The sequence below is a fragment of the Sardina pilchardus genome, chromosome 8 (genome assembly GCF_963854185.1).
Source record: "Sardina pilchardus chromosome 8, fSarPil1.1, whole genome shotgun sequence".
Taxonomy (NCBI): Eukaryota; Metazoa; Chordata; class Actinopteri; order Clupeiformes; family Clupeidae; genus Sardina; species Sardina pilchardus.
The window spans coordinates 14632103-14645419 of record NC_085001.1 but is presented as its reverse complement, the minus strand read 5'-3'; the positions used below and the strand labels follow the sequence as shown (position 1 = coordinate 14645419).

At 38.5% G+C, this 13317-nt stretch overlaps 1 protein-coding gene and 1 long non-coding RNA gene across 3 annotated transcripts in view; one reads left to right on the top strand and one right to left on the bottom strand.

Annotated features, from left to right (window-relative positions):
- Positions 1-13317, bottom strand: part of msh3 (mutS homolog 3 (E. coli)) — a 66716-nt gene that overhangs the window by 13094 nt on the left and 40305 nt on the right.
- LOC134088787 (uncharacterized) lies at positions 3952-11767 on the top strand. Of its 2 annotated transcripts, none has more exons than XR_009939994.1 (6): positions 3952-4227; positions 4425-4523; positions 6350-6410; positions 6788-6918; positions 7139-7227; positions 11395-11767. It is a non-coding gene; the product is annotated as an uncharacterized LOC134088787 (long non-coding RNA). The 2 variants fall into 2 exon arrangements; XR_009939993.1 differs by having other exon boundaries at positions 3955-4227; positions 6768-6918.

The following is a 13317-nucleotide window of genomic DNA, read 5'->3' as shown; positions in this document are numbered from 1 at the left end:
CTGTTGGAATCCTGCAATTTGATTGGCTCCCAGAATCCTGCAATCTGATTGGCTGTTGGAATCCTGCAATCTGATCGGCTCCCAGAATCCTGCAATCTGATTGGCTGTTGGAATCCTGCAATCTGATTGGCTCCCAGAATCCTGCAATCTGATTGGCTCCCAGAATCCTGCAATTTGATTGGCTCACAGAATCCTGCCATCTGATTGGCTGTTGGGATCCTGCAATCTGATTGGCTGTTGGAAGCCTGCAATCTGATTGGCTGTTGGAATCCTGCAATCTGATTGGCTGTTGGAATCCTGCAATCTGATTGGCTGTTGGAATCCTGCAATCTGATTTGCTGTTAGAATCCTGCAATCTGATTGGCTCCCAAAATCCTGCAATTTGATTGGCTGTTGGAATCCTGCCATCTGATTGGCTGTTGGAATCCTGCAATTTGATTGGCTCCCACAATCATTCAATCTGATTGGCTGTTGGAATCCTCCAATCTGATTGGCTGTTGGAATCCTGCAATTAGACCTCTATGGTCTATGGCAGTGATTCTTAAGCCAGCAACCCACCGAGGGCCGGCAACAAACTTTCAGTTTTGCATCTGTGGGCCGCAAGGGCCGCGGGACTGCCTTCAGGGGTGTCCAAACCAACTGCGCCCCGCCACGCACTTTAATTCGGCCCGCCGAGCATGCATTACTTTATCATAGATCCGCCACGCACTTAGGTTATCATTGGCTATTCGCTATTTATTTTTTATTTTTTCGGCAACGACGTTGTGCTTGACATTACTGCAAACTGCCTTACACTCTTCTTAGAGAACGTTTACATTTACAATGTCAATATCAAAACAGCATGCATAGAGATGTTTGATACATAGAGATGATGCATAGAGATGTTTGAAATCTCTATTGCAGCAAATCTAATTATGTTACTCATAACGTTACTCAAAACGTAGCTAGTTGGGAACGCGTTTGAGCGCGCATGAAAAGGAGAGAGAGCGCCAGCTGGCTTGTCATTGTTGATAACTGATATCTCCTTTTTATAAGAAACGAAAAACGCGAAGACAACATACTGTAGTTTCACTCCTGAGCAATCTACTATGAGAGGGCACTGCAGCCACTGAATGGAGCCGGCAAGAGTCTTAAAGTGACAGTGCACCAATTATAAATGAATTAAACAGCATCATATCCTAACCATAACCATCATAACCATATTTCTTAACAAATTTATTGTCTACAACAAAAGATTATTTTGTCATTATTATAATTTAAATTAAAATAATGCTATATGTTACACACTGCATTGTGTGTGTATGTCGGGGGGGGGGGGGGGGGGGGTAATATTGAATGGGCCCCGGGCCACTTTGTACTTTAAAAATTGGGCCTCGAGGTCAGAAAGGTTAAGAACCCCTGGTCTATGGGCTATGTTTTTCAAACTGGTAAAATATTCAATGGTCATATCGGCAGGCAGTGTAGCCGAATTACATTGATATCATATTGTGATATATCCTCTTAATTGTGTGTGATGTGTTCCGTTACCTGTTGAGTTTCTGAAATTGTTGTGTCCCTTTTAGGGGGTGGAGTTTCAGGTTCAGATGGATAGGCTACAGTCAGTCAGACAGATGGTGAGTAGGTTGAACTTGAGGCGCGAAAGCATCGTGACGTCATTAGATTTTAACACACAAACGTTCGACCCATTGACTTACAATGTGGAAATTTTAGCACGTTTATGGCAAATATCTTAAAAAGTATAAAGTTGTCAAACGTCAAAGTTACATACCGCACCTGTCGTTTGAGAGACCTACATAACGATGGTTGAACGAAGTTTGTACATTAAATGGTTAGAGCTGAATTAATTGCAGAAAAAGTGGTCGGAAGAATAACTAGAAAACGTTATTTCGAGGAAATTACCAGTGCATGCAAAAGCAAGACATACATTAAAGGGATAATCCGGAGTGAAATGCACTTTAGATAAATTTTTCGGACTATTGGGAGTACATACGTTGAGTTGACACCAAAATCATGTCATTCGGATGTATTTTGAGAAAGTTCGAGTTCACCGTTTTTAGCCAAAACTCGTTAGCCTGTAAGTGACCGGGGCAGGTCCTTTCGCCACCACAAAACGCTATTTTTATACCTCTTCTACTGTTCCAAACAACACTACACTTACGTGGTAGTGAGTAGAGGGTCCCTAAAGCCAAACCGAAGTATCCCCACGTCTTTATGTGGTCGGATAGAGAGTCCAGAATGAATTTAATCGAGTCAGTACCTTTCCGGAAATGTTAGTAAAGTGTTGTTGAAGCGTTGCGCAGCTGCCGCAACGACATTTCCGGAAGGTACTGACTCGATTAAATTCATTCTGAACTCGAACTTTCTCAAAATACATCCGAATGACATGATTTTGGTGTCAACTCAACGTATGTACTCCCAATAGTCCGAAAAATTTATCTAAAGTGCATTTCACTCCGGATTATCCCTTTAAGATAAAATGTGAAACAAACTTTAATTTAGAAACAGTTGTGAACAGAGGAAGGTGAACAGGATCTGTAGTCTTAAGAGAGTCCGATTGTATGCTTAAAGGAATAGTTCGGAATTTTGGACATAGGACCTCATTTCCAACTTTGCCGAGGTGATATAGGTCGGTGGAGACAGTTGCAGTGTTCCCCTTTGCTAACGCTGGTTCTGAGCTAACGCATTTCAACGGTAACATCCAAAACAGTCTTACTCACTCCACAGCACACCCGAGACAAGTAAATTAAAATGTAAATCGATGTGCATGTCCGTGTTGATAGAATAACTAACCTTGCAACTCAATGATTTATTACATTTTGAGGGACTAGTTTCTCAATATCAATCCGCCACTGCCATACAGGGAACAAAGTAGGCTATTGCAATGCGATGCAAGGTTAGTTTTATTTCTAACATTGTTCTATCAACACAGGCATGTGCAGTGTGACGGGTCGCATGCATACCGTCACGGTAGCGATACGCTACCTTGTTAAAATCCCTCTGTGTATTTGTGATCTGTGTTTGTCTGACGTGTGTATGTTTTCAGTTGACCTCCATTTTGTTCTAAAATCACTTGTTTACATAGTCATTCATCATACACCTCTGCCGTAATCCCGTTGCTGTTTTAAGTCGACATTACCATCTAACACTTCGGTGATTTATACATGCTAGCAACCAATATCATTACATCGCTTACTGTTTACACTCATTTACTTGCCACTTCACATATTCCGTTGCAATAACCACACAACACAAATGTCTTCCCAGGTCGAAAAGAAGTATACTTAAATATACTAAAAACGTGTTTGGAATTCAAAGTAGTGTAATTGAAATACATTTGTATTTCCTTAGTACATACCTATACTGTACTTAAGTATGGAATTCTGAAGTACACTATCAGTAGAGTGAAATTTAAATATATTTTATACTGCCTTTAAAAAATATGCTAAATTGTAAGCATACTTAAAGTTACATTTTAGCATATTTATATAAACCTATTTATTCAACACTTACTTATAGTTGCATTTAATTTCATTTTTCAAAAGTATACTTTTCTTTAAACTAAAAAGTATACTTTTAAAAAATACAATTAAGTTCAACTTTTAGTAAGTGATGAATAAATATGTTTTAAAAAATATGATAAAATGTTGCTGTAAGTGTGCTAAAATGTTAGCATATTTTTAAAGGCAGTATAAAATATACTTTTTTTCCAGTACATTTTTGTTATATTCTACTGACAGTGTACTTTCTAGTTAGTACAGTAGATTTTGCAAATTTTCTAAAACCTTTTTAGTACATTTAAGAGCACTTATATTCAACCTGGGATTTTATAGGCATACGTTTTAGGCATACTTTATTATTATTGTGTATTTATTATTATTTAGTAACATTTGTTCAGCACTTTATGTAGCATAACAGGTGAAGAACATAGTTCTTTGTTCAGATATTGTATTTACATGTCAATTCAGTATCAGAATCTCAGGACTTGGCAGTAGCCTACTCACTCTCAAAAAAAATTAATCTCACTATTGCTCATCTCACTGAATCATTTTTCGTAGGATTTACATAATAAAAGTAGGTTTTTAGGTGAAATGGAGTCAGTTGTGCGAAACGCATTCGATTAGGTGTTTGGAGGAAATGTGTCCGTCAATGGTCGCCGTAGGAGCATTATTTCAAAACACTCTCTGGCTGCGGCAGGTCTGCCTCTGTTCCTCACTCGTGGATTGTCAGGTATGTATTTGCTATTCACACAGTGTTCTTATTTTAAGTTTGGGGTAATTTTAGGGAGTTTAGCATAACACCAACTTAAATAATCATTCAGCAGATCTCGTGTGTAAGTGTAAATAATGTTAACTCGAGCAGGTAAAAAGTCATGGCGGCTAAGTTATCATCTCAGGCTAACGTTAGAATTTTATCATGTTTCCCAGGTCAGTTCTACTCATGGTTTCACTCCCTGCCGAAGATAGGGATGGTTATGCCTTGATGGGATTGTTTCATAAAAGATGAATGTTCATGGAAGTGACCAGGTCAGGATGACTTCACGTGTTTACTGTTTTATGCTAGCAGTTAACGGTCGGCTAACATAAGGTAGCCACTAGCCCCGCACAAACGCAGCCTAGGTTTATGGCTTAAGGCACGTTTAGACTTGCTGTAGACAACGCGTTCGTGTACGCATCATGGCTGCCTCGCGTATTTTGCGCATAGACAGTAAAAGATATGGACAGAGCTATCACGTAGACGGCAGCAGAGACCGAGGAAGCAAATTTCAACGGTTTTTTTAGGTCTTCTTATTCCGTCATAGGTCTCCTGCGCAGGCTCAGTTGTCGTACATGTGACGTAGGCACGTAGTCTGACCGAGTCTGACCTATGGCGACGCTTTACTCTCGCTGGACGCATGCGCCTTTAACACTTTAGCATTGACTTCGGAAAAACGTTAATTACTCAGCCGATAAGACCGTTACGAGATTATTATGTCAATTTCACAATGTAGTATGTACCCCGACAATAGAAAATGTTCATATAAAGGCTTAAAACGCTTCAGCTCTAACGTAATTTGATGTCAAAGTGGCGCTTACGCCCCATAGGATTCAATGGAATGGCCAGCTAGCCACGGTCTTCTCGTTAGCATGGCGGCCGCCATACTGTCTACACTCTCAGAACGTTCGCTGCCCCCTTGATTTTGCGGTCATTTGGTGCGTCGGTCGTGCACGTCGTCGCAAGCAAACACGACGCGTCCGCGAGATGCAATACTGACAAGAAAGTAGGGGGCGATCATTACCAAAACAAAGTGACTGCAAGATGCATTATCGACATCAAAGCTGGGGGCAATCATGAGAGTAAACAATGGCACATGGCCACACCCACATCTGATATTAGGCTACTAGTCTCCCCCTGGTGAAGACCTCCAGTAAGGTGCGTAATGCTGCAGCGAGTCTGTACACAGGACACAGCAGGTCGCACACGGGCGCATACGCTTACGTTTGGTCTAACGGCAAGTATAATCCCAGCCTTACGGGGCAGTCACACGCTTGCGTCCGCCAACGTTCGTCCGTTGTTTTCCCATTCACTTTACATTGGCTGGACTTCATTTCATGCCGCACTGAATTGTGGGTCCGATGCGTTGCCTGAGATACGTTGCCTCCGCTAAAAAGTTGAGAAATGTTCAACTTTTGACGGATCGCGCAAGCGCCAGCCAATGAAATTCCGTGTATGCAAATTTTCGAATACTGACAAACCAATCAGTTCGCGTTTATGGAAATGTGACAAAATGAGGCATACGTTGGCGGACGCAAGCGTGTGACTGCCCCGTTAGAATAATAGTAGTTTGATTATTATCTGAAAAGTGTAATGTTTAAACGTAGGTACGGCCAGTCTGTTTGACCAAATTGTCCTTGTGTGTCATGAACAATTTGCATTGGTACAGACACTAAAGTTCGTCCAGAAACATTTGAATTATTTTAATGTTCGTGTAGCAAACTACACCATCTTGCCTAGTCTCTGTAACTTACACAACCATTAGACTTCTCATTATTTTTGTATGAGGTGCTCAGCATTATTGTAGGCTATTGGCTCTCATTCGACTTACATATCAGTTAAACGAGTAAAGCAAATTGCAGTTTGCCATTGAAAAGATTTGTTTACAACCAAATTGTGGGTAATTAAGTAATTATACGTTTTTCATGATCATGGTAGAGGCTGCCTACTCTAAATGTTTGAGTGATTTGTTAATTAATAAGGCCTCAATGTAATTAAATGTTTTCTTCATAGTTCTAAAATGATTCAGTAATCTAATACTATTATAGTTTTACATGGTGTAAATTTGTTGAGTTTGATATGCTTTCTTTCTCCACAGATGTGGCAGTGCAGAGTGCAAGACATCAGTGTCATTGAGGTCTCTCTTACAGAAGCATCAGGTTAGCTCATGGTTACTTTGGTTGTAGACACCCATACCTATGTGCATATTCTCATTAAAAGCATGGAATGCTCTTCATAGTCACTTAAGCAGATATCATGTCAACAAAACAGTCCAAAAACCTGTCTGACTACATTAAACTGTCGTTTGAGTCACAAAAATGTACATTGCATGTTTAAGGGCTGTTTTTAAAGGAATGTTATTTGTATTCACAATTTGTTTGAATTTGAGAACACACTTAACTATTGTATTCAAGACATACCATGACACAGATCAATATTTTCTGTATGCTAGTTGTTATTCTTTCTAGGTTGTTTTGTACATTCTTTCTGTCTCCTCTACCCTCGTATGATTCAAGATATGTGCAGAATTTCACAGGCGTTGTCAAGTTCTGGCATAAACTTGGACTTCAGTCGCACATCATCTGCTCCAGGCTGTCTGCTGAGTGCCATAGGAAGGGAGGAAAAACAGGACATAAGATCAAGGAGATCATGGCTGCCATTGATTGGGTTAGTGAGAAGTTGTTTTGTGCCTCCCACTTTGAAAACCAATATTAGGCCATGAGCTACAGGCCGTACCATGCACCTGCCAACTAAAAATGAATGTGTTCCAAAAAATCCAATCCAAATTAACGTTGGAGGGTTTCACAGAAAGGCATTGTAAACATTAAGATGCTAAATTTGTAAGTGTAAGTAAAGTAGTGTTCAGTTATATTTCCCTGTTTTGCAGAATCCTATCATTGGCTCGTTGAGAGTTTGCCACCTGAAAGCACTTGTTGTGTACTTGAAGACCCCGATAAACTCATAAAGGAATACCTGGTAAGTGCAAATGAATATCCAAAAAACAGTCTAAGTTCAGCAAAAATTGACCTCAGACTTTTTTTCTGCATGAAAACACATAAAATAAGCTGTGGAGACGGACAGTATTTTTCACTGATGAAGCACTACGGAGCTTGCATCGGTGTGTACTATATTGCCCAAAGTATAGTGATGTCAATAGACATCCCATTCTTAATTCATAGGGTTTAATATGATGTTGGTCCACCCTTTGCAGCTATAGCAACTTCAAGTCTTCTGAGAAGGCTTTCTACAAGGTTTAGGAGTGTGTTTATGGGCATTTTTGACCATTCTTCCAGAAGCGCATTGGTGAGGTTGCGCATTGGTGAGGTTACACATTGATGTTGGACGAGGAGACGGGCCCTCAGTCTCTGCTCTAATTCATCCCAAAGGTGTTTTATTGGGTTGAGGTCAGGACTGTGCAGGCCAGTCAACACTAAACTCTGTCATCCATGTCTTTGCGGATATTGCTTTGTGCAATCCCCAAAACTGTTCTCACAAAGTTGGGAGCATGGAATTGTCCATCTCTTTCTTTTCCAACATGACTGTGCATCAGTGTGCAAAATAAGGTCCATAAAGACATGGATGATAGAATTTGGTGTGGATTAACTTAACCGGCCTGCACAGAGTCCAGACCTCAACCATGACGTACGAAATTAAAATAGCCCCTCATCATCACATACCAGGGATGGAAATTAACTTTTTTGTCCACCTGCCACTGTGGCAGGTAGATTTTAAAATCTACCAGCCACTCAACATTTTTACCAGCCAATATATATTCAACCGTTCCATACATTATACTGCCAAGTAGAGATCTAACGGTATGAAAATTTAACCCCACGGTTATAGTGAGCAAAATTATCACGGTTTTTGGTATTATCGCGGTATTGTGTTCAATAAGAAAGCACTGATAGGCCTACACAAGCTGAAATAGTTTTTAAAAAGTGTGACTGTGTCTATTACATTACAAAAATATAGGCAAAACCCAGGCGCGAATCATCATAGGCTAGATATGGCTGCAGCCTAGGGGCCCTATGTGTGCCAGCCTGGCCATAACAAAACAAGACTTTCTTAAAATCGACATAAGAGAATGAACATTAAACTCCATTGGTCCAAAATAGATATTCAAAGTAGTAGTAAGACGCTGATTGGGTAAATATGGCGGAATTCATAAGGTGCATTTTTTTTCAAAATATACGCCATTCAAGTTACAGTTCAATATGAAAATGTCGTAAAGAAAGTATGAGACCGGGGCTCAAAAACAAAAGGCTAATAGCTAAAGAAAGCTATCAAATTCTCCTGCAAACAAAAATCCCTAAATTGACAGAATTTTAAGCCTTCAAGACACAATGGACGTTATTGATGATACTGATAGCGCCACTAATTTTATGCTTGCCTTGTCTAGCTGTTAATCAAATGAATGGAAGTAAAGTTGTGCGTCATGTTATTGAAGGAGAGTAACGTTTCCTGAAGATGAGACAGTTTTATCGCTCGAAGAAAGCCTATGGCCACATATTGCATTCTGAGAGACAGTCAACGTTAAATGACTGGAAGCTTTGTGATTGTGGATTTAAAGATTGTCATAATGTGCTGTCTCTGTTATTGCTGCTTTTGATCAGTCAGATTTTAAATCTCCAGTGGTAGGTTCGACATACTGTAGGCTGTTGTAGTGTCATTGACATCTCCGCCCATCTCACACAAGAGCCGACACGTTGACCGCTTGGATTTACACTGCAACGGAGGCGACAATAAGTGTAGGCTATCTCTACAGGAGGGATATTGGGGTAAAATCGACCCCCCAATATCTCGCACCCAGTACGCTACGAAACTCCGAACCGAGCAGCGAGAAAGACGAGCAAATTAGCAGAGTGCTGTCCCGTGTGAAAGCCCCTGATGTTAGAAGATCCGTCGATGTGGTGGGTGCTCATCCAACTTATGGGGGTAGCTGTGATGTGGATCAAATGGCATGGGGTGTGTTTGGTCTGGACATGTCCCTTTATGGATTGAAGACAAATAAAGAAATGCATTAGCCAAACCACAGGGTGTTTTTGGTTCAATGACCAACACATTATTTCCACAATGAAGAAATGGCAGTCCAGACTTGTCAGGGTGTCAGCTATACAATAATAAACATATAGCCTATAAATTACAATAACATCCTGCCTCAAAACGGAGTTAAACACTGTGTAGTTCCACATAACAGAGGAACATTCAATATGAATGACAAGTAATATGTGACTAGAATGAGAGAAGACACAGCACATAAAGGCATATTTTCACAATGTGCTTTGCAGTTTGAAATGTCTGTTTTCTGACTGAAGATTTGAGTAGCCTTGATAGCCTAGGGCCCCCTGGCCACATTAATCTGCCCCTGGCAAAACCTTATTGCCTAAACTGGATACAGATCATTCAGAGCAGTGGCAATCCGAATCTCTGCTCAACCCTGCTCAGAAAATGGCTGGTCTTGTTTCTATTTCATATTTGAATTCATACACTTTATATATTTTGTTAACAATGTATAGCATATGCATAATTACTCAAAATATTCAGTAATTTGAATACTTCATTTTGATTACACTTGTCTTTAATGATATTACAGGGTTGGTGTGTAGGTCTAATTGAGTGCCTGTCACTTTAAGAAGTACGTTCATTCGGTTTTAGGAAAATCACGCAAAGTTCAAGGATAGCCTACACGTTTTCATTAAATAACGTGAATGTTCAAAAAAACAAAGAAGGTAAGGGAAATATTTCTGACGTCATAAAAAAGATAAGCATAGACATATATACAAGATAAGTGTCTTGCAATGTTAACTTCTATGATTTAGGTAGGTTACCGTGGTAGCCTATGGCATTGTGAGTTGTCCCATTCACTTTTTCCTTGGTCATGTTTAATTGGCTGGGTGCTTAACTTAGGTACCATGACTCGGAGTTTGGTATATCTGTTATACATATATATCCAATGTATTTCCTACCTAAACGTATTAACCAGTAGCCTTGTTGTAAATGTATACAGTCAATGGTTGTAGGCTATCTAGCGGCCACGTTAACTGGAAGAGTAGGCTACATAGACATATATCTATGGTAGGCTAGGCTCTGACGCAATGATGAGATCCAACATTCTAAGGCGCTCCGTTCTTGTTTGTTGTGATCGTCATGTCCATCGATGTTGAGGATTATTGATACAAGGCGTGTGTTCTTATCTCTGCGGCGACTGCTAATATTCTGATGAAATAAACAACTTGAAGTAGAAGTAGTTGCTTACCCGCCACAGTGGCGGGTGTGTTGACATATTTCACCCGCCAGCGCGCAAAACTACACGCATTTGGCGGGTGGCTAATTTCCATCCCTGTCACATACCCTTCGCCATACCTAGAGATTGGCATGGTGTTTTTTTTTTTTTTTTTTTTCAGTTATTAGCTGGTTTGATGCTCATTGAGCTCAATGCAAATCAAACCAGCTAATAGGCTAACTGAAAAAAACATCATACCCGCCTCTAGGTATGGTGAAGGGTATGTGATTTGGGGCTATTTTAATTCCAAAGGCTGAGGAGACTTTATCAGGATGCTTAGTATCCTGGATCCATGAAATAAGTGGCTTTTAAAAATATAAATCTTCCTGCCTCTATGGGAATTTAACATAGGTGCAAATACTTACTCCTGTATTTTAAGGAAGAACATTTATTTATTTACGATACATTACATTCACAAAGACAATTGGTGTCCTTTTTTTACTAAAGGCATTAAGATCAATTAAAAAAAATATTCTTTAGTCAACTTTAGCATGGGTTCAAATACTTTATTATCCTTGCTGTATATGTTCTATTTTCTGACACAATGTGATACTTCTTCAAATGAAGAACTCTGCTGTTCGTCTGCTGTTTCAGGTGCTTCTCAGTAGGACTTTCAGGAGAATCAATTAGGGAGGAGACTGGAGCACACTGATCTTACTTGCAGTCTTTATTGGTGCAAACAATAAACTTTGACACTACTGTGTCTGAAGATACAGTAGTGTCGAAACGTCAGTTTATTGTTTGCACCAATAAAGACTGCAAGTAAGATCAGTGTGCTCCAGTCTCCTCCCACAATGTGATACTTATTCTTTGTGTCATAATGTGATACTGACCCTTTTTATATTGCATCCTTGTTTTAGAGCTGCCAGATGGTGTCATCACTGAAAGCAGTCATAAACAACATGGCAGATTCATCTATTTCCTCCAGCCAAAGCGACTCACCACGCACTACCAGTGACACTGGCAGTGAAGACATGGTATTATGACTGAAGGACCTTAAACCGATCCCTCATTAGCATTGGTATTAGATTAACAAGAAATGTTATTTATTTGAGCTTTTGTTTATACTTCATTTTACCTCATGTGGCTGAATTGTTAGCCAGCTGGAAACCAGTATTTTCGATAATGTATTTGTTTGCCCTTTTTTTCCCATTTAAGGCACCTAATTTTAAAGAATATTGTGAATGCACTCATTAATATATAATAAATACTGGATTAAGATATGATCATAAATACTGGATTAAGAATATTTTTGGTATGTTTTAAGTGTGCTTCAAGTGTTAATAAAAACATGTTGAAAAAGAACAAGGTTGTGTTGTAGCAGTATTTTGAGACAACAGAAATACAGTAATGTTTATGCTAATTTGCAGATTTAATGACATTTTAAATGTACTTCAACTGAAATATGATTTAAGTATAATAAATATACTTTTAGTTGTTCCATTTTAACACAAAATAGTGCATTCAATTTATAATTAAGCTGTATTTAAGAATATCTTTAAGTATGATAATTTGCAGATTTAATGACATTTTAAATGTACTTCAACTGAAATATGATTTAAGTATGATAAATATATTTTTAGTTGTTCCATTTTAACACAAAATAGTGCATTTAATTTATAATTAAGCTGTATTTAAGAATATCTTGAAGTGCACTTAATACACTAATAGTTGTTCCAAAATAACACAATTAAGTATGCTCTTCTATAGCATGTTAAAAGTACAATAAGTATATGGTAAGAAAATACTACTTAAGTATACTTTTTTTTTACCTGGGTTTATCTGTACGTTTATTTAGCTTATTTGTTTCAAATGTTATCATAGCGTTATTTTTGTCTTACCAGTGTTTCGTCTTACGTCCGTGTTTGTTTAGAGAATGTGTGCCGCGGTTGTCGCGTTTAAATGGCCGTCTAAACTTCCGGGTCAATTGGAAGTGACCCTAAGTTTAGATATTTAATCATCTCGCTGTATTTATAGATTTTGGCTATGCCAAAGTGAGCGATGTTTGAGAGTATTCATACTGGAGAGATTCTAGCTTATTGGAATGTTTATTATGGCTGCCTTAGCCTGTTACTCTTGTAATGACCTAGAACACCCCTGCATGTTGTTCAAAGTTGGTATGTACCAATTTCAGGGGTAATTGTTAGGCCTATTTATGTGTCTGTTTGACAGACTATCGGAAGAGCAGCATCTGACAGGACATGGGTCCTATGTGCTCCCTATTGTGACCTGCTATAAGGTTATTTGTATTGCCGGCTTAATTTATTCTATTGCTATGATTTTGACTATTATGTCAACTTTTATTTCATTTATGGAAAGTATTTATTTTTCTTTATTTTTTATGCTATTACTTTTACTGCCAAATATTGGCCTTATTTGGGAGATAATAAAAAAATCCCATCTTCAAACCCAGGTAAAAAAAAAGTATACTTAAGTAGTATTTTCTTACCATATACTTATTGTACTTTTAACATGCTATAGAAGAGCATACTTAATTGTGTTATTTTGGAACAACTATTAGTGTATTAAGTGCACTTCAAGATATTCTTAAATACAGCTTCATTATAAATTAAATGCACTATTTTGTGTTAAAATGGAACAACTAAAAATATATTTATCATACTTAAATCATATTTCAGTTGAAGTACATTTAAAATGTCATTAAATCTGCAAATTAGCATACTTAAAGATATTCTTAAATACAGCTTAATTATAAATTGAATGCACTATTTTGTGTTAAAATGGAACAACTAAAAGTATATTTATTATACTTAAATCATATT